This window comes from Rattus norvegicus, chromosome 11 (assembly GCF_021556685.1).
Source record: "Rattus norvegicus strain SHRSP/BbbUtx chromosome 11, alternate assembly SHRSP_T2T, whole genome shotgun sequence".
Lineage (NCBI taxonomy): Eukaryota > Metazoa > Chordata > Mammalia > Rodentia > Muridae > Rattus > Rattus norvegicus.
In genome coordinates this window covers 36,189,055-36,209,728 of record NC_141544.1, presented here as the reverse complement: position 1 = coordinate 36,209,728, position 20,674 = coordinate 36,189,055, and the positions used below count along the sequence as shown (strand labels likewise).

Below are 20,674 nucleotides of genomic sequence, written 5' to 3'. Positions count from 1 at the left end.
AGTTTCTACTTTCATATGTTATCCTAATATAAATCAAATTTATTATTGTTTGAAGTGATAAGCCTTTTGCAGAAAACAACATCTCTAGAAATAACAAATTTGGAAAATGCCTGACTGAGTATCAGAAGAAGTGACAAGAGGTGACGTAATAGGAACTCCATTGCGATGGACATTGGAGCGTTGATTAGATCGTGATAGCAACATTCCCGATAACAGATTCAATGTTCTATACATAGACCCAGGCGAGTTCCTTGACTGTCTCGGCTGCAGAATTTCATTTATAGAAGATGACAACTCTATTTTTCTTTGCCCATTTGTGTTGGGGTCCAGGAAACCCCTAACAAACTGTATGAACACGGATCTCAATCAGATAGGAATAGTTTATTGAGCATACACCCAAGGACTGATTGACCAGGGCCAAAGTACAGATTCCAGAACTGAGACATGACCCAGAATTATAGTCTTACAGGGTTTTTAAGCCCCAAATAATAAACATCTGTGCCAAAGTTATTTCTCCAATCAGGGTTTAGGGATAGGGGATTTCCTTAGGAAGGTGTCTTGGTTGTACACTTACCCTGAAGCCATTGACTGGGGTATTCAACTGTATCAGGGCAATTGCCTCATGGAATATTCACATTCTAACTTGTCTACCAGAATGGACTCATGTAACATTTAAGCCTTAACTTGCCAACCAGGAAGTCCGTTACCCAGGTACATGTCTCTTTCTGCCAACTAGGATGTCAGTTCCAGGTAGGTCTTGGAAACTTAAATTTTAATTGGCCATAACACAAAATGGATGTCTTATTTCGAATAGTTTTTTTATATCGGTACAGATGTCTCTCTTATATTGGGACCTATCCCAGGGGCACCCCATGAAATTAAATACCATAAAAGCTTATACTTAGGTGGAGGAATTTCTGTTGGGTGGTTGGTTCAGACCTAGGCTTATTGTGGGTAACTATACAAAACGGTTCTAATTGACTTCTATCATAATTGGTTTCCAAGGGCATAGAACATTACAGACTACATAGTCATTTTTGGGATTAAAAAGTTTCCTAATAATAACAGTAATATGTAAGAAAATTTTGTTTTAATAGTAGACTACTGGTAACTGTTACCTAGGACTTAAATTTTATCTAGGCTTTAATATTTTACCTAGGCCTTAATATTATACTTAGGTTCCAACAATTTGTTTGTGTTTGTTTGCTTTAATTTTCAAATAGAGACAAGGACTTACTATGTAGCCTTGGCTGGCTTGAAATGCATTGAGAACTCATCTTTTTGTGTGTTGAGATGAAAATGTGTGTTACAAGGCCCACGAAGAGGGACATCTCAAATATAAAGTTATTCTCCAGACATAATATAAAACGGAGCTTTTTCCTGGACCCTTCTCATTGAACTCACAAGAGTTCTGACAAATTTCTGTTTTGTTATTAGAAAACTGCACCAGGTGGCACTGTTTAGAATACCCTTGGCAGGAAATAGAGAGGCAAAGATTAAAACAAACACAGAAGGAACACCCATTCAGAGCCTGCCCCACATGTGGCCCATGCATATACAACCATCCAATTAGACAAGATGGATGAAGCAAAGAAGTGCAGGCCGACAGGAGCCGGATGTAGATCTCTCCCGAGAGACACAGCCAGAATACAGCAAACACAGAGGCGTATGCCAGCAGCAAACCACTGAATTGAAAATAGGACCCCCGTTGAAGGAATCAGAGAAAGAACTGGAAGAGCTTGAAGGGGCTCGAGACCCCATATGTACAACAATGCCAAGCAACCAGAGCTTCCAGGGACTAAGCCACTACCTAAAGACTATATACTTGGACTGACGCTGGACTCTGACCTCATAGGTAGCAATGAATATCCTAGTAAGAGCACCAGTGGAAGGGGAAGCCCTGGGTCCTGCTAAGACTGAACCCCCAGTGAACTAGATTGTTGGGGGGAGGGCGACAAGGGGGGAGGATGGGGAGGGGAACACCCATAGGGAAAGGGAGGTGGAGGGGTTAGGGGGATGTTGGCCCGGAAACCGGGAAAGGGAATAACACTCGAAATGTATATAAGAAATACTCAAGTTAATTAAAAAAAAAAAAAGAAAACCAAGAACTAGCGTCATGAGTAGAATTTTATGGTACAAATCCACATTAATACTTGAAATCTAGTTTGTCCAATGGAAATGTTATATATTTTAGTTATATTATTGAAATAGTTGTAGCATTATACTTAAATGAAGGTAACAAAGGAGTTGTAGAAACTTAGAAGACATGCTTAGCTAGATTTTTTAGGGCTTTCATATTATATAATCATACTTATATTATCTAATAGAGGACATTCTCTCTCTCTCTCAGTTTTTAGTTTATAACATTAACTTTGAAAGACTTACAGATAAAGAAACTTAAAGTTGAAATCACAGCTACTTTTTTTTAAAACCAGGATTCATCCCATAACTATTTAACTTTATTTACTTTATTTCATGTCCTCCAGTTTTTGCTACTTGTAGTTTGAACATACCATGTGCTGATTATATATAAGATGATTCATTTCTATGTGTATTCATGTATATAGAGAGATGTGTATGCGTTTTGAAACCATTTATCAAATATTTGTTTTGCTCTTTTCATGTTTTATTCTCATTCATTTAATTTTAAAAGATATATGAGAAAAATGTTTGAGTCAGTAATCTGGAAAACTTCTTCTTGGCATATGGTAGATGTTTTGAAAAGGTTAAATAACTCGGCAATTCCAGAGAAGAGTAAGTAATGAAAGTAGGTTGGAGAATCTGCAGTTACTGTCAGTATTTTTAGGTCTAAAGTACAAGATAAGAATACTGGGTCCCCCTTTTACTTCTGTTCTTAACAGTGCATTCTTTCTATTTTTAACATAAATATTGGAGAAATAGTTTTACACCTCAGATGAAGATTTTTTTCTCAAGTCATAACTACCAGAAATTTGTACCTAGCTTGCCAGGCTGCAGCCTATTAAGGAAAAGTATTAAATACTTTTATGATAGTCATTTAAAAGGAAAGCATACACATTTAAAAAGGAAAATTGTATTGTCATTATTTACTTTGATTATTAGTATGGGGTTAGTGTTATTAAGAAGCATTAATGGCAGTACAGTAAAGGCTTAGTAAACTAGAAGATAATTTGCCTCAGTTGTCATCTCTGATGAAGAATGTTTTTGATATAAATATGAGTTAATTTTTTCTCTATAGAAGCTTCACTAGTTGTTCTTATTTTAAATTACTTCCTGAAGAAATGTGTGTGTGTGTGTATGTAAAATGTGCAAATGGCAAAACATAGTCAATCAAAATGAATAAAATATTTACACCTTAACAGTCACCACATTTGGCATTTCTCCTTTTAGAAAGCTCAGGGTCACACTTGGGCACACTTTTTTGAGACTCATGAATGCACCATATAAATATACATCACACATAAATGCATATACACAGACATATGATGGTTGATTTTGTTACATTCCAAGAAAATATTACTCAGTATTTAAAAAATGAAATATATAAGCCCAGATAGTCATCATAACTTTTTCCCTATCAAAATACAGAAGACAAAAATGTAACCATGAGCATATGGCTGGCTATAATGATAAATGGTAATTCCATTGGACTTATTGAAGTATTTTAATAGTGTAAGTTGTAAAGACCACACAATAATGCTTAAAATAAAACTTGATTTGTACATTAAATTTAGATGAAAGGAGATAAACAGAAATGGGAAATATAGAAGACCATAATGGCATTCAGGAAGACACAGAGAAGTTAGCAGCAAGGTATATTATAGACCAACTGAAGAATGATTGTGGTTTTTTTTTTTTTTTTGATTTTATGATAGAAGGGATATAAGAAAAATGTTACCACCAGTTTAGAAGGGAATCTCATAATATTGACACTATGATATTAAACTATAGATTTCAATCCCAAGGCTTACATATCATTTCACACAAGATAGGAGTGGAAACGAGATGCAAAGCAAAGACAATCCTCGCTCACATTTAATTTTCTCATGGCTGTCACACAAATGAATATAAGTCTTAAAACCAGGGTTGGGGATTTAGCTCAGTGGTAGCGCGCTTGCCTAGAAAGTGCAAGGCCCTGGGTTCGGTCCTCAGCTCCGAAAAAAAAAGTCTTAAAACCTTTGGGTCGTTTTTCTAATATACCTGGCAAATGTGATGGAAGCCAAGGGATAATAATGGATGGATGCTGTGCTATAGATAAATGGACAGCACACAATGGCCAAATGTATTCAAAATGCTATTTCTTTGACATAACAAAATGTTGTCATGTGTTGAGATTTCAAAAGACCAAGCCATTAGATCCAACCTAGTACCTGCAGCTGAAGATATACTTTCCTACTTAATTTAAAATATTCCACAAAGTTGGATAACAGAATACATAAACTCACCAGCTTCTATTCCTTTTATACATCCTCTATACTACTTAGATTAAATATTGCATTCTTTCATGACTGAGTTACCTGTATTTCCATGTCCGAAATGGGCATTAAAATGATACTAAAAGTTGACAGGGTTATGTTCCCTCCTATGTGCTCTGGGCACTTGGGTTAATACACTGCTTTAAATTTGACATTAGCTGACTGTGGAGAGTGTATGTTTTCCTTTTATAACTTTATTCATCATTTAAATGAAGTACCTTGACAGCTTCTAGAAGCAAAGAGGAAGCTCAAAACTATTTTGACTAACTGTTAAAGACAAAATTCTTCTCTGGAAGCTCAGATAACACATATTTGACACTTAGAAGTGAGCTAAAAATTGTCCATTCAACATCATTGATATCTACTATATGGAACATAATGTTCAATCTATTACACAGCAGTTGATTTCACTCTCAGATTTCTAACAATGAATGTCATCTCAAATAAGATATTTTTCTCCTAAAATCTTTAAAAATAGAAACGTAGGCATTTTTTTCATATTTATTCCTTCTTCTTTCTCATAAAAATTACCAGTTAACCAAAAACATTTAATATAATTAAAGTGATAGTTGAACCGATATTTTTTTAAAGGGCAACAAATGTCACAGTAACCTTGGTGAATATTGTCTTATGTACAATGAATTTTTAAATACAAATAGAGTACTAAAGTGAAATAAAATGTCAAAAAATATATATTAACTTATAAATGAGCTATCTAGAGATCTAATAAGATAATGGATTTCTGTATAATATTTTTGAAAACTTTTTGTCAGCTTTATTATTTTAAATTTTGGATGAAAATCTCAGACTATGGCCATGGTAAGAGTTGATGTGTTCACACATGCAGCATTAGCTATGACAGGACTTGCATTTCCCATGAGGCTGTGCCTCATTCTTCTTCCTAGAACTGCAGGACATTTCCCAATTTTCCAGAAAGACGAATGGAAACCTCATTATTTTAACTCTGGCTTATTGGCTGTGAAAAACTGAAATATAAGGCATTCTGTCAGAGGTAGTTGGAGGCTAGCAAGTGTTCTCCATTTAGTTCTCACTATCAGTTCAGCAACACATTTAGAATTGGGATGAACTCACTGGAAAATAGAATATCATGGATTACTGAATTGTAGCTGGGTTACAATTGCCCTGGAAACTTGCCAAATAACTTTAAACTTTTAACTTTACGAGAAGTTAGCTTTTGCTTTTGACTTCAGGTACATTTCTAATCTTAGTAGATTAGATTTCTTAGGTAACATATACAAAAGGAATAAAAAGAGAAAATCTGTTTTCTTATAATGTAAAATGTGAGTAGGTTATCTGTAAATATATTCAGTACAAAATGGGACATTTTAAATGAGGTTCATATTTTCCCTTAGGTTAAGATACTGACATTAAAGCTGGCATTAGTAAAATATTCAATAAGGTTATTTCTTATGAATATTTTTGAAATCTTAGACACCTGTAAATACAATATGCCTTCTACCAGAATGAAGACTTTTTTGCTTATAAAGAATTTCGAGTGCTGCTCCGGTACAGAGTCAGGCTCATGTCTGTCCTTAAGACTCCCATGTCTACAGGACCCTCTTTTCTTCCTCCGCAGCGATCCTACTGCCAGAACTTCACCATGTCCATTCTCAAGATCCATGCCAGAGAGATCTTTGACTCACGTGGGAATCCCACCATTGAGGTGGATCTCTTCACCACGAAAGGTCTCTTCCGTGCTGCGGTGCCCAGCGGTGCATCCACTGGCATCTACGAGGTCCCAGAACTCCAAGACAATGATAAGACCCGCTTCATGGGGAAGGGTGTCTCAAAGGCTGTCGAGCACATCAATATCACTATTGCACCTGCTCTGGTTAGCAAGAAACTAAATGTTGTGGAGCAGGAGAGGATTGACCTGCTGATGATCGAGATGGACGGCACGGAGAATAGATCTAAGTTTGGTGCAAACGCCATCCTGGGAGTGTCCCTGGCTGTCTGCAAGGCTGGTGCCGTGGAGAAAGGGGTGCCCCTTTACCGTCACATTGCAGACTTGGCCGGCAACCCTGAAGTCATCCTGCCCATCCCAGCTTTCAATGTGATCAACGGCGGTTCTCAGGCTGGCAACAAGTTGGGGGTGCAAGAGTTCATGATCCTGCCTGTGGGGGCATCCTCTTTCCGGGAAGCCACGTGCATTAAAGCAGAGGTTTACCACAACCTGAAGAAAGTCATCAAGGAGAAGTACGGGAAAGACGCCACCAATGTGGGTGATGAGGGTGGATTCGCACCTAACATCCTGGAGAACAAAGGAGCACTGGAGCTGCTCAAGTCTGCCATTGCAAAGGCCGGCTACACTGACCAGTTGTCATCGGCATGGATGTGGCTGCCTCCGAGTTCTACAGGGCTGGCAAGTATGACCTGGACTTCAAGTCTCCAGATGACGAGCTGGCCGACCTGTATAAGTCCTTCATCAAGGACTACCCAGTGGTGTCCATTGAAGATCCCTTTGACCAGGACGACTGGGATGCCTGGCAGGCATCCAAGTGGTGGTGGATGACCTCACAGTGACCAACCCTGAGCGGATCACCAAGGCTGCAGGCAAGAAGTCCTGCAACTGCCTCCTGCTCAAAGTGAAACAGATTGGCTCTGTAACCGAGTCTCCGCAGGCGTGTAAGTTGGCCCAGTCCAATGGCTGGGGTGTATGGTGTCCCATCGATCTGGGGAGACTGAGGACACTTTCATTGCTGACCTGGTGGTGGGGCTCTGCACTGGGCAGATCAAGACTGGTACCATCTGTTGATCTAAGCTCCTTGGCCAAGTACAATCAGATTCTTAGAATCGAGGAGGAGCTGGGCAGCAAAGCCAAGTTTGCTGGCAGGTCCTTCAGGAACCCCTCGGCCAATTAAGGCATGGACCGGAGATCCCTGGAGCTACCAGACCTTCTGTCCCTGATGTCATCCAGGTGGCTCAAGGCTGGCCCAGTGCTTGCCCCTCCCATGTCACTGCTTCCTTAGATATTCACCGCTGACCCCTTGGAGCCCTGCTGGAGCCCTAGCTTTGTAATCATGTGATCAGTCTGAATCATGGTTTCTGTCACCTGACTTTCAGCCAGTGTCTGGAGCCCTCCTAGAACTCCTAGAACTCCTGCCTAATCTCTAGGGTGCCCACACCATCAAGACTCCCCCAGTGGTTTACATGCAAATATAAAAGTCGAAGAAGCCCCCCCCCCAAAAAAAAACAAAGAATTTCAATAAGAGAAGAGGCCTTTGGTTCTGTGGTTCGACAAGAATGAAGGCTGTTTTTGCTGATAAAGAAATTCAATGGGAGAAGAGGCCTTTGGTTCTGTGGAGGCTCGATGCCCCAGTATAGGGGAAAGCCAGGAAGGTGATGTAGGAGTGGGTATGTGGGTGGGGGAGCACGCTCATAGAAGCAGGGGGAGTGGGGATGGGATAGGGAGTTTTCAGAGAAGCCAGGAAAGAGGATAACATTTGAAATGCAAATGAATAAAATACCCAATAAAATAAAAGAATTTCAAAAGACCTGGGTCATTAATTTATTCTTTAAACTTTGCTTTACTTTTATATAAATTCTTTCTGAAACTAATCAAGTCAGAGCAAGGCATAGACTGTATATCCTTCTATATTCTTATAACACTGGGTTATTCAGAATATATTCTTATAGAGTTAATTAAAAATGACCTGTTCTATTAGGGAATATTATTAGCATTGATCAAAACATCTATTAACTCTATTATATAAAATCATTGAAGTGGCTAGTATTATGTGATATCAGCCTATAAAATATCTAAAAGATAATATGAATGAAGTTAGCTGTTTAGGTGACAGCAAGCCTTTATGCAATTGTCGAGGATGGGAACTAAGTTTGTTGAAAAAACAAGGGACTGTAGCACAGTTTGCAAAAAAAAAAAAAAAAGAAAAAAAAGAAAAAAAAACTTGTCTCACTCATAATATACACATTAAACCAATGATGTCTCCTACAGTGAACTGTGACTTCCCATATGAATTAACAATCAAGAGTAGATACGCAACAGACAAGTTTATGACAAGTATAGATAATCAGCAATTGTCAGAGCCCATTACTTCAGTTACCTTTTTTCTCATAACCTTTTTCTTCCTTCTCCTACTTTTATAAACACAAAAACAGAAAATCAAGTAATATATACTCATAAATACAGTGACATATATTTGTTGTTTTGAAAAAAAATGGTCCTTATAAGCCCAAAATGAGTCTCACTGTTAAAAGACGTGACCTTGTAGGAGATGGTAAGGCCTTGTAGAAAGTGTGTCACTAAGGGTTGGCTTTGAAGTTTCCAACACCCAAAGTTCAGTGTATCTTCTTTCCTACTGCTTAAAGATCCAGATGTAAAGCTCTAGGCTCCTTTGTCAGCTCCATGTCTTCCTGCCTGCCACCATGCTTCCTTCCGTGATGGCAATGGGCTACACCTCTGAACTGTAAACCAGCCCCCAACTGAATATTTTCCTTAAAAAGAGTTGCTGTAATCATGCCATCTATTCCAACAATAAAACACAAGGACAATCGAAAAAATCAAATGGAAGTATTAGAGAATGGAAAGAAACAGTTAGACCAAAGTAAGACTGAAAAAGCATAGCAGCATAGACCCTGAGTTTTCCAGTTCCATTTCAACCCAGGCCTCCATAAGGAAGTAAAAATTCTAAAGAATTTGGACAGCTACTTCTCTCCAGCTTTGCCACTTGCCTCACTTTTGGCCTGACGCTAGTTCATGCTCAGAACTTTGTCAAACATACCATTGTACTGGGTATCTCTAACACCTGGAGGTCTCCATTGCTCTTAGGTTTAGCCTTCTCTGAGTCAGAAAACGGCCAGTCATCAACTTCAAAAATCAAAAACTGTCATCTATGTATTCTTCTCGCCTGCCATCAAGAACTGTAGTACAAAACTACATCCCACTACTGTTTCAACTAACATGGCAGTAGACTATATAAATAGGGATTTAGCTGCCACATTCTGTTCTGATATGATTAATAATCTTTCCTTGGATTACAGTTGTGTCTGTTCATCTATCCTTCGGGAGGGCGATTTGGAAAAAAAAATTAAGGGTGGTTGTTCAAACCAAGAATCCCTTTTAGAAGCATTTCTCAGTTTAAACTCTGTTAAAGTTTACTTGTATTTTCACAGCATGAGTCATTCACTAGGTGTAATCTCAGAGAGACCTTCATGTTGCAGAGAAGAGCAGGAAGTTTCTCGTTAATAATGCTAATGTCTCTTTAATAGTCCCAGTGTCTTTCTCATCACCTGTCTTTTCTATTACTTTAAATTTCCTCCTTGTGGCCTGGAGAGAAATGGCTTAGTGGATATGAGTGATTAATGCTCAAGCAGAAGCATATGAACTTTGATTCTCAGCATACACATAAAGTTATAAAGCATGGCTGTGCACTCCTATAATCTCAGCACTGGGGAGTAGAATGTAGGAGACAGGAAGATGATTTGTGAATTACAACTTCCTGCCAAAGCAGCTTAGCTTGAATATATTGAATGTCTGGTTCACTGAGAGACTTTATCTCAAAGGAATAAGTACAGAGTTATAGAGCAAGACACTCAACATGTTCCTCTGACCTTCATGCATGCATATATACATGCACAGCTACAAATATAACAAACACACACACACACATAAACACACACACAATTTTGAGAATAAGGAAGAAGTTTTAGATATGTATGCTGTTTAATTACCTTAACCATTACTCATCCCGAGTGCTATTTTGATTTAAAATAATTTCCACTCTACAAATTAGTCTACTACTCTTGAGTTCAGTCAATGTCACTCAAGTTGTTAGAACATATATAAATGGTGGTCACATTCCTTGCCAGAAATTCACGTGGATAACATCATATATACCTCGAAGAAACATGCCTTAATGATAGGTATTTCCTATGGTACTATAGCCTTCTCACCTTTCTCCAAATTGAACCATTATTCACATGTTTTGCATCCTCGGTCTTTCTTCCTTCCTTCCTTTCTTTCTTTCTTTCTTTCTTTCTTTCTTTCTTTCTTTCTTTCTTTCCTTCCTTCCTTCCTTCCTTCCTTCCTTTCCTTTTCTCCATCTTTATTAAATTGGTTATTTCTTATTTACATTTCAATTGTTATTATCTTTCCCAGTTTCCAGGCAAACATTCCCTAGCCTCTCCCCCTCCCCTTCTATATGAGTTTTCCCCTCTCCATCCTCCCCCCATTACCGCCCTCCTGCAACAATGGAGGTATTTTATATTATTTGGGACTAGTATGAAGGGTGTCGTTTCCCTAATTTCTTTCTCTGCTTGTTTCTCTTTTGTGTAGAGGAAGGCTACTGATTTATTTGAGTTAATTTTATACCCAGCCACTTTGCTGAAGGTGTTTATCAGTTTTAGTAGTTCTCTGGTGGAACTTTTGGGATCACTTAAATATACTATCATATCATCTGCAAATAGTGATATTTTGACTTCTTCCTTTCCAATCTGTATCCCTTTGATCTCCTTCTGTTGTCTGATTGCTCTGGCTAGAACTTCGAGAACTATATTGAATAGGTAGAGTGGGCAGCCTTGTCTAGTCCATGATTTTCAGTGGGATTGCTTCAAGTTTCTCTCCATTTGGTTTAATGTTAGCTACTGGTTGGCCGTATATGGCTTTTACTATGTTTAGATATGGGCCTTGAATTCCTGCTCTTTCGAGGACTTTTATCATGAAGGGGTGTTGAATTTTGTCAAATGCTTTCTCTGCATCTAATGAAATGATCATATGGTTTTTAACTTTCAGTTTGTTTATGTAGTGGATTACTTTGATAGTTTTCCATATATTAAACCATCCCTGCATCCCTGGGATGAAGCCTACTTGATCATGATGGATGATTGTTTTGATGTGTTCTTGGATTCGGTTTGCCAGAATTTTATTGAGTATTTTTGCGTCGATATTCATAAGGGAAATTGGTCTGAAGTTCTCTTTCTTTGTTGGGTCTTTGTGTGGTTTAGGTATAAGAGTAATTGTGGCTTCGTAGAAGGAATTTGGTAGTGCTCCATCTATTTCAATTTTGTGGAATAGTTTGGATAGTATTGGTATGAGGTCTTCTATGAATGTCTCATAGAATTCTGCACTGAACCTGTCTGGACCTGGGCTCTTTTTGGTTGGGAGACCTTTAATGACTGTTTCTATTTCATTAGGAGTTTTGGGGTTGTTTAAATGATTTATCTGTTCCTGATTTAACTTCGGTACCTTTTATCTGTCTAGGAAATTGTCCATTTCCCGCAGATTTTCAAGTTTTGTTGAATATAGGCTTTTGTAGTAGGATCTGATGATTTTTTTTTAATTTCCTCTGTCTCTGTTGTTGTGTTTCCCTTTTCATTTCTGATTTTGTTAATTTGGACACACTCTCTGTGTCCTCTGGTTAGTCTGGCTAAGGGTTTATCTATCTTGTTGACTTTCTCAAAAAACCAGCTTTTGGTTCTGTTGATTCTTTGTATAGTCCTTTCTGTTTTTACTTTCATTGATTTCAGCTCTGAGTTTGATTATTTCCTGCCTTCTACTCCTCCTGGGTCTATTTGCTTCTTTTTGTTCTAGAGCTTTTAGGTGTGGTGTCAAGCTGCTGATATATGCTCTCTCCTGTTTCTTCCTGCAGGCACTCAGAGCTATGAGTTTTCCTCTTAGCACAGCTTTCATTGTGTCCCATAAGTTTGAGTATGTTGTACCTTCATTTTCATTAAGTTCTAAGAAGTCTTTAATTTCTCTCTTTATTTCTTCCTTGACCAGGTTATCATTGAGTAGAGCATTATTCAGCTTCCATGTATATGTGGGCATTCTTCCCTTATTTTTATTGAAGACCAGCTTTAGCAGTATCCTCGGGCTTTCTATTCTAATTCTCCAAATTGTTCCATATTCCTTTTTCAAACTAGTTTCAAAGACCTATTAACACATGGTCAGGTTTATCACACTAAGCACTCTATTTGACAATAGACTTTTATATCTGAAACTGTTTTCATTGATTATATTAGAACACTTCACATATTTCTCTTTCTTCAAGACAGTGAAATTTATTTTAGCTTGCCCACAAGGGATATAGTCAATAATACAAGTTTATGGAAGGGTGTTATGACACATTGCTAATCCATCTGCATTTAGGAAATAGATATGTAGTGGACTTTTTTTTCTCAGCTCACAGTTTACTTTTGCTTCAGTCTGAGATCTCTACTAACAACTGGTAACAACCATACTGGGCATCTCTCTTCCTACCCAAAAATGATTAAATCTAGAATATCTCAAGTAAATACCCAAAAATGTGTCTACTAAACGATCCTTTGTCCTGCCCAATTGGCAGTCAATAGTAACCACCGTACATACCACACTGTACTACTACATGTTACTAAGGGATATTCTAATTCCCTTAAAATATATTTTACTATTGTCAAGTGAAATAAAATTTCTGGATGGTATTCTAAAAAGACTAGGATAAACTTGTGGTGAAAAGAAAAACTTCAACAAATATCATAGTGAATAAAATACTATATGTAATGCATAGCCATGCTTTTAATCAGTGTTTCCATTATTTTGTTATAAATACAAATTGGAGCTAATGTATTCAAATTTATTCTACTTTCTTCAGAAACAGATATTTACTAAAATATATCAAAAAGGGTTTTAACTGTAAACCCTAATAGATTTCTTTTTTTCTTCTATTTGATTGATTGATCGATTGATTATTTTTACACTCCAGATTCTATTTCCTTCTCAGTTTATGCCTCACCCCCAAGAATTCCACATCCCATGCCTCCTCCCCGCCACCCTCACACTCCCTCCCAACAACCTGTCTCCACAAGGATGTCCCTACCCCATCCATCCCACCAGACCTCTAAATTTCCTGGGGCCTCCAGTCTTTTGAAGATTAGTTGCATCTTCGCTGACTGAACTCAGACCCGAGCGCCCTCAGGTGTATATGCATTTGAGGCCTCATCTCAGCTAGTTTATGCTGCCTGATTGATGATCCAGTATCTAAGAAATCGAAGGTGTCTAGTTTAATTGAGACTGCTGGTCCTCCTATAGGATTGCCCTCCCCCTTGGCTTCCTCCATCTTTTCCCTAATTCAACCAGAGGGGTCAGCAGCTTCTGTTGGTTGGTTGGATGCACAGATCTGCATCTGACTCTTTAAGCTGCCCGTTGGTTCTCTTGGGAAATAGTCAGGGTAAGTCTCTTTTTGTGATCACCCCATAGCTTCAGTAATGCTGTCTGTTCTTGGAGGCCTTCCCTTGAGCTGGAACCCACTTTAGGCCTGTCGCTAGATCTTCTTTTCCTCAGGCTCTTCTCCATTTTCATCTCTGAATTTCTTTCAAAGACCAGCCATAATAATAAAAAAGAAAAAAAATCGTAGTAAAACATTTAAAAAGCTGATATGTTAATGAAGAAATGAACAGACATTTCTAACAGCATTTGTATCAATAAAATTATAAACAAAAATGCTTCTTTTTATCTCTTTAGTATCAGGAAGGTACAGATGAAAATAAGACATGCTGGGAGAGCAGTGAATAACTTTTCAATCCGGTTTCTGCCTCAGAAGAATGCACCTTTGTCCTGGCTATTTCTTTACCAATTTATAAAGGTCCACACAGCTTAGAACTGGCTTTGTCTTGGAGAGCTCTCCTAGTTTCAGATAAACTAAAAATAGAATCCTTATTCTACTTCTTGAGCATGTCTGACTGTGGTCTTATGCCCACTCTCAGATTTCAGTTCATCATTATAGTTTAGTCTCTGCATGAGTACAGGAAGTCTGCCTTATACTATGGTATGGAGAGAAGTCCATGGAATCATGGAGCCCTATTGAGTGGAGCCAGGAGGGAACACTATGCCAGAATCTATGCAAAGTACTGGAAATAACTGGCAAATTCTTTTCAATGTAAGTGAAAAGTATTATTACATTGAACTTTTGTCTATATCATTTTCACTCCAAACTCATCTCCCAAGGCACATCAGGTACATATGTGGATCTCTAACATGGTGGACATGGGGATGATCTCTGCTGCTTTCTGCTTAGTTTAGTTGTATTTATCCCTTGGGAATAAGAACGAGTCTACTACATCTTCCTTGCTGGTACATTTCTCATCATTGTTGCTGACTATTTTCTGTTTGAATCACTATGCATTTATGAGTAAATATTCTTACCAATTTCTGTGTTTCGTTCAAGCCCCTCTGTTGATTAGAATGCATTTCTGGAGCATCCATCAAATGATCCTTCAGTGAAATTTTTTTCATGTACTATCAATATAATTTTTTTCCTTCTGTGTAGTTACATGTGAGTGTAGTCTCAGGGATTGGTAGAAAGCAGCATAATATTAGGATTGAGAGGTAGGATTGGGCTATTTAGACTCTATATTAATAACAGCCATCATCATTATCAATAATAACCCATCCTCTAATGAATAATCTATTCTTTCTCTTTACAAAACACTGTGATACATAAACAAGTTACTTCATGGAAAAAACTAACTTAAATGAATTAGAATGTATATACTTACTACTGTCCATCAAAATATTTTTTAAAAAATAAAATCATATATGTAATATTTATATGTAAACTGAAAAGAGTAATTCTTCTTGATTCCAAATTATTCACTTCATAAAACACAATTCATTTCACTTCAAACTAACATTTCTTAGATTTATAAACTATCCAAACACAAAAACATTTAAGTTATTACACTTCTCAGACACTTCTTTATGTAGAAAATATCCTACAAGCCTTATACTTTCCAAATTTTCTATGTGAAAGTGTAGATTCTTAAATAATATTAATGAAATATGTTCTGGTTAAAGTAGCTACCATTTTATTCTTCTCTTAAATTACTGATCTTTCATTTTTAGAAGAAACTATAATTATAAATACTGTTAAAAGACCTTTTCATTTGATGGCTTTGTAAATTTAAGTCCTGATGTGCTCATACCAACCCTTCTAGGAAGATACATATTCATTTGACCTTTTCTTCTATCCCAGAAACAGCTTATTTCTGAATATACATTATTATTTAGTAAGAAGAAAAAGACAATTAAGTTATTTTGAAAGATACTGAATGGAATGCTATTTTAAAAGAAATTGATTTGTAATGATAATCCAGCTCTTGAAAATTGTATTTTCTGTACATTTTTGCTGTTACATATTTAAAATATATTAATTATGCAAATAAATTTTCATTTATAAAACAAAGTAATTAAATATTTCAATCAGATAAAAGACATTTTAATTCTTTTAAGAGTAAGTCTGAGATATTCCACATTCTCATTTTAATGCAAAGTATTTAGACTTATTAATATAACAAACAACCAAATACCTCTATTCAAATATTTGGATAAAATATAGATATCTAACAAAATTCTTTATGAGCAGGTCAAATATCTAGCTATGAAATCGTGGCATTAAATTAGAATCTATAAAAGAAATCTTAAATATAATCAAATATTTATTTTATTTTTCATAAACAATGAAAACATAAACTAAATATCTGCTACTTAATTTTAATCTTTTTATATTCTTTTATTTTTTACAGTCCAGCCATTGGTCCTTCTTCCCAATGCGTCCATCCACAGTTGCTCATCCCATTCTTCCTCTCACCAATGTCCAAGAGGATGTCTCCTGCTCCTCCCTCTGTGCCAGGCTTGCCCACTCCCTGGTGGCTCCAATCTCTAAAGAGTTAGCTTCATCGTCTCCCTCTGAGGACAGACCCAGCAGTCCTCTGCTCTCTTCATGTCCAGGGGCCTTAGACCAACTCATGCTTGCTACCTGGTTGGTGGCTCAGTGTCTGAGAGATGTCAGAGGTCCAGGTTAGTTGAGACTGTTCGTCTTCCTATAGTGTCACTCTCCCTTTCAGCTTCTTCAATTCATTCCCAAATTTAGCCACAAGGGTCTCAGACTTCAGTTCAATGCTTTAAAAAATTGATCAGGTAATAGGAGAAATTAGATTCTACAATAGTAACAATTTTTTTAACTATGACTAGTAAAATTTGTGAATAATACATTCTTCTTTTCACTTTCATCACAATGTTAATATATGTGAGTTAGTATTAAAAGTAGACGTTTGGTTCCAGAGATTTTTTTTGTTAACAGTATGTGAGTAGACTTACTTCTGTTTTATTTCATTGACAAAATTTTAACATTAGACCCAGAAAAGCAAGAAATATTTTCATAATTCAAATATTTGTAATGTTAAATATATACACAATACCCAATTTTCATAAGCTGCCTATATAGAAGTCCTTTGTTGCTGAGATAAGTGTAATTCTAATTAAAGTCTCATCAGATCATATAATGGTCCAGGCTCTAACTAGCAAGAAATAAGTATGTTAGATAATCAGATCTTATCAACATCATTATGCGTAATTTTCAAGTAGAAATTATTCTAATCCCCATACTAAAAGTAGAAAAGAAATTCTCATATCTCAAATGCTCAGACGTAATCATGGTAATTTGTAAGAAAGATAACATAATCAGCAATGAGGCTAAATATAAATGGCTGTGAAATGTGATGATTCAATTCCATGTTCTGAAACTATGTTGAGTCCACGATTTGCTGAATAATTAGAAGCAGTGAGCAACGCCATGCTATATTTGAAGTCTGCAAATATTTTCTCTAACTCTTCCCAAACAGGAAGAAATCCATACTTTCCCCTTCCATGAAATTCTAATTAATGATTTTTTCCCTTTTCATGAATTTAACAGTGTGTTTTTTTTTTAAGATGGTGACACACTACCGCTTTCACAATGAGATTTCTTTTTGGCAGGGAAGGTTGCAAAGGCGAAGGGTGAGTTTGAAGAGACAGGCAAATGAGTAGTAGGGTGCATGATGTGAGATTCACAAAGAATCAACAAGAATTCAATAAAGTAAAGAAAAGATTTTAAATGTGAGGATTTAACAGAAAGAGAAGCAAATGTAAAGAAAAAGACATGCCATGCCAGATAAAGTAATTGTGGTAATTTCTACTGCGTCTCCATTCTGGTCCTTTTATGGTTACATCTAAATCCAGTGTACTAAGACTTTCAGATACTTAGTGATATCTATGCCCATGTTCAATTTTGTATTCAAATACTTAACATCATTTAAATAATGATGATGTCATTTACCTCAAAGTGATACTTGTCATATTTAAAATAAACATGCTAGTGGTTTCTTAATTGGTTTGTACACATTTTCTAGCATATCTAAAGCAATCGCAGATCAGAAAAAAAGTATTTTTTCTAAAATTACATATTATGGAAAGAATATTTTCATATGTAAGTAAAATAAAATTTGTTAGCATGTTTTAGTTTAAATATTTATGCCAAAATTCAAGCAAGCTAATGAGTCAATATTTAAAACTCCAAAGAAAACGTGATTGTGTCTGTGAGTTATAAACAACTTTTAGCAAATGAAAATTTTGTATTTTATAAATTGTTTTCAGAGACTCATTTTAAAAAGGCTCTTCAGATGGTCCTTGTGCCCTTTCTGCCTAACTTTAAAGGAAACTATAAGTATTGTATGATCACTGGTATATTTTACACTATCTCTTTTACATAAAAACAAATGATAAACATGAACCAGATCTCTGTAAACTGTAAAGAAGAAAATAAAGTTGTCTGAAATATTGCTGTATTCCTCATTACTCACTACAGAATTAAAATGTCCACATGTATATCTAACTTAGAATCTAGTTTTCATACCATTTAATATGATTATGATATTCATGTATAGAAACTACATTATTTTGTACTAAAATATGTCTGCCTTGTCAGTCATGAATAAAAAAGTAATTCCATAGTCTACTGCATGATACATTGATTGTTATGAAATATAAAATGCATTGGTAAGTAGAGCCCAAAGAGACTTCAATATCCCTATGCTACATCTACTAGATTTTATGCTGAAGAAACCTTTTACCCAAAACTGGTAGTTGTGACATAACAAATATCTTGAAGTAATGCATACAAAAATAGGAACATTACAGGAAATTTAGTTTTAATTTTATTCTACTTAAGGGAGAGAAAATCTTCATATGCACAGCTAGTTCATATAATACTAATAATATAGTCTCATTCTTATCTCCAGCAGGAGAGTTGAGGCTGAGAGAAATTAATTTACTCGTATTATCTCAGCCAGGTTTCTACCCAGGTTTAGGCCACTTTGCTTCATTATATTTTTACAGTTTCCTGTTCGGTAAAATTCAGAATAAAAATATTTGTTTAGGTCACTGAGACATTGCTTTCTTAAAAAAAATTTTGAAGATTTATATAACTTATGTTAAATGTATTTGTATGTTTTCCTTGGTTTGATTTGTCTTATATTAAGTTAATTCTTAGGCTTAGCCAAAATAGTGGAACAGAGAACAGATTTTATTTGTCCTTTCCTACATATGTATGATTCTATGGAAGAGAAACCCTTTAATGTGCCATGTATAATTACATTAATGGCAGAGATTAATGGTGTGGAATTCAGGGACCTACTGTAATGGGAAGTAGAATGACCTAGGCATAAAGAAAATTATATCATAAAAATTGCTTAAAATTCCAGTATATAGCAGTGACAAAAGGCTTAATGTTTCTTCTTAATCTTCCTATTCTTCAAAACACTGGAACGGATAAATTCTTATTGATAGAGAATAGTACAGATTATTTCAAATACCACTTTTTCCATTATGCATGATCGCTAGAGTCCTGCTTTTATCCTGTCTGTGAAAAATTAGGTGGAAGAATAGTTGGTTCAGTGATTCAGAGTTCATACTTCTCTTCCCGAGGACCAATGTACTGTGCCTCACAGTCAACTGCAACTTCAGCTCCAGAGAATGCAACATCTGTCTCTGTCCTCTGTGGATTTTTGCAATCATGTGCATATATACACATACTTACTCGCACAATCACACATAAATTTAAATATAAATTAAAAAGATTAAATGAATGTTAAAGAATCCGCGATTTCTCCAGCTCTGGAGATGTGTGTGTGTGTGTGTGTGTGTGTGTGTGTGTGTGTGTGTGTGTGTGTGTGTGTTTTAGTAAGCGTAACCTATTTACTTGGATGAAATTGACATCTTAGAGGCTTGCCACTGAATAATCTCACCCTTTCTAGGTGTTTCTTAACTCTGGCTGGCTGGTTTAACTCAGCAGTTCCTTTCTAAACAGCTCTTTAAGTTGGCTTATACAAACTGGCCTCTCTCTGCTTCTCACTGAATTGCTCTGCTTGTTTGTTTTGGCAATGTTTTCTAATCTTCTGGCTCCTTTTTATTCTGTGGTTTCAATTTCCACTGCAGACCTGAACTGCACAAACTCCACTAATAGACCAAAATTGAATTTGATTCAATTGAATTCAATTGATCTCCACTGCATTCAACTGAACTGCATCACAAATCTCCCCTCCATTCAACTGAATTGCATCAGACTGCATGAATTTGACCTCAACTGAACTCAAGAGCATTACATGAACTCTACTGAACTGGCCCAACTGAACTGCCTTTCTTCTGAGCCTCTCTATCCTACAGATAGATATGGCCTCAAGTTTAGGGTTAGGGTTACTAACACACATTCAAAAGTTCTGACCCAGGATTGTTCCTGTCTAAAATAACTGAAGGGATAAAAATGGAGATGAGACTGAAGCAAAGGCAGTCCAATGACTGGCCCAATTTTTTATCCATCTCATGGGGGAGGGCCAAGCCCTAACACTATTACTGATGCTTGCTGTGCTTACAGACAGGAGACTGACAGGGCTGTCCTCTCAGAAGCCTTAGCTGCAGCTGACTGAGACAGATGCAGATACTTATATCCAACTATTGGAGCGAAGTTGAGGACCACTATGGTTGAATTAGGGTAAGGATCGAAGAAGCTGAAGGGGAGCTTGATTCCATAGGAAGACCAGCAGTCTCAACTAACCCAGACCCCAGGATGTTTCCAGAGATTGAGCCACCAAGCAGGAGCATATACAGAGGCCCTTGGCACATGGATAGAGGAATACCTGCTCTGTCATCAGTGGGAGAAGATGAACTGAACCTTGGAGATATTTGAAGCTCCAGGGGAGAGGAAAGCCTGGTGAGGGAATAGCACCAGCTTGGAGGCAAGGGAGAGAAAAAATGGGTTGAGAAACTGTGGGATCGGGAAGTGAGAGGGTGGCAACATCTGGAATGTAACTGAATTTAAAAAAGAGTTTAAAGCAGAAAACTTTTAGCACAAATATCAGAAGGAGGAGGAGGAGGAGGGGAAGGAAGGAGAAGA

At 36.7% G+C, this 20,674-nt stretch overlaps 1 pseudogene; it reads left to right on the top strand.

The window, feature by feature from the left end:
* The first annotated feature begins 6,039 nt into the window (after window positions 1–6,039).
* Eno1-ps22 (enolase 1, pseudogene 22) lies at window positions 6,040–7,336 on the top strand (annotated as a pseudogene).
* Window positions 7,337–20,674: the final 13,338 nt, after the last annotated feature.